This window comes from Saccopteryx bilineata, chromosome X (genome assembly GCF_036850765.1).
Source record: "Saccopteryx bilineata isolate mSacBil1 chromosome X, mSacBil1_pri_phased_curated, whole genome shotgun sequence".
NCBI lineage: Eukaryota > Metazoa > Chordata > Mammalia > Chiroptera > Emballonuridae > Saccopteryx > Saccopteryx bilineata.
In genome coordinates this window covers 44,687,029-44,689,192 of record NC_089502.1, presented here as the reverse complement: position 1 = coordinate 44,689,192, position 2,164 = coordinate 44,687,029, and the positions used below count along the sequence as shown (strand labels likewise).

The 2,164-nt window shown below is 40.9% G+C and overlaps 1 pseudogene; it reads left to right on the top strand.

Annotated features, from left to right (window-relative positions):
* Positions 1–243: 243 nt before the first annotated feature.
* Positions 244–1,194, top strand: LOC136317640 (CTD small phosphatase-like protein 2 pseudogene; annotated as a pseudogene).
* Positions 1,195–2,164: the final 970 nt, after the last annotated feature.

Here is a 2,164-nt window from a genome sequence, read left to right as displayed (position 1 = left end):
AATACAGTCCCATACACTGAGAGGAAAAGTGGTGAAAATAAATGACCTGGCTTCCCATGTGAGGCCTTGTTTGTTCAGTACAACAGGTCAGTAAGTGAGAAATTGTGACCCACTGAAAAAACTAGTTCTGTTGCTGCTGTGGGCTGAGCAAGAGATATCACCTACATTGAGTAGTCAAGACCATGGCCAGAGTCTGAGAATATTTTTCTATCAGCACAGTTTTACATGAAGCCCCCATAAAAGATGAGAATGAGAACAAGGTTAGCTTCATAATCAAATTAAATCCAAACAGAATGTTTTGCCAGATCAAAGAGGAAATATTCAGATTGGTTATAGCTTGCCTTTGGGAGGAGAAAATATACCAAAGAATGAAACCAGCTTCTTGGTTTCAATTTATAAAATTAAAAGAAGCACATTCAAGGGAGAAAAATACCATCAAAACAAAGTAGAATTAGATGTGATATGAGAAATAATTTGATCACATCAACACCAAGAGCGGGAGAAAAGCCTAATGAATATCTACTCAAAAGCTAGTAGTCATTAAATGACATATCAACACACAAAAACAAAATGAAAAATTAGAAGATAATCCTTCCTCTGCAAGTCCCCTGAGTACACATATTTGGGACCATATTTTCTCCTGTCTTTAACATTTTTTTCACCATTGAATAAACATGACACATTAGGATCAGATTCTCCAGAACTTATGTGAACTGAAGAAGGAGCATATCCATCCAGTATGGAACAAGTGGATTAAATTATTACTGAAACTACTGAAATCAACTAATGGATCAATTTATTAAAATCATATAGTACAAGTGAGATTATTGCTAAATAATTGTTTCAAAGAAGCAGAAGAAACAATTCATTAGAATATTCCACCCTTTAAATACCAGTAACTCTAGATAGTGGTTATTCAGTCAGCTCATGCAGAGGTCACCTATGAATAAGACTGAAAACTATTTGACCCCAATTATTTCATGACACATGTTCCACTACTTATAAAACAACTAAATACATAATCTGATTTTCCATTAAAAGCAAGAAGTACAGAAAAAATTTCCAATTTTGGACCTGTATGAAATATTAGTACATTGTAGTATAAATGAGATAGAATATTCAGCACTTACTTTGCCAGTCCTTTCTAAGATATCATTTATCTTGCACTTCTTGTGGGAATGCAAACTTATGTAGCCACTGTGAAAAACAGTATGAAGTTTCTTCAAAAAATTTAAAATGTAACTGACTTTTGACCCAACTATTCCACTTTTAAGAATATATCCTAAGAATACCATATCACTGATTTAAAAGAAGAAATGCACCCCCAAGTTTATGGCAGCATCGTTCACAATAGCAAAGATCCGGAAACAGGCCCTGGCCGGTTGGCTCAGCGGTAGAGCGTTGGCCTGGCGTGCGGGGGACCCGGGTTCAATTCCCGGCCAGGGCACATAGGAGAAGTGCCCATTTGCTTCTCCACCCCCCCCCCATCCTTCCTCTCTGTCTCTCTCTTCCCTTCCCGCAGCCAAGGCTCCATTTGGAGCAAAGATGGCCCGGGCGCTGGGGATGGCTCCTTGGCCTCTGCCCCAGGCGCTAGAGTGGCTCTGGTAGTGGCAGAGCGACCCCCCGGAGGGGCAGAGCATCGCCCCCTGGTGGGCAGAGCATCGCCCCTGGTGGGCGTGCCGGGTGGATCCCGGTCGGGCGCATGTGGGAGTCTGTCTGACTGTCTCTCCCCGTTTCCAGCTTCAGAAAAATACAAAAAAAAAAAAAAAAAGATCTGGAAACAGCTCAAGTGTCTGTCAGTGGATGAGTGGATTAAAAAGCTGTGGTACATATACACAATGGAATGTGGAATCTAGTTAACAAGGTGAACTGAGGAATAGAATCAAGGCAGAGCTGGGGTCACAGGGAACAGAGAGAAAGCTGCCATAGGGAAGGGAGATGAGGGGATGGGATCAGAGAAGGTGAAGGGATTAGTGAAATTATGTATACATTAACACATAGATACAGAAAACAAGATAGCAAATCCCAGAGGGAAGTGGGGAGAAAGTTAGGGGGAGGGGGCAACGGGGATGTAATGGGGGACCAGGCGGTGGAGGTGAGGAAGTTATAATGAGTGAGACACTTGAATCCATGTTAACACAATAAATTAAAATTAATAAAAATT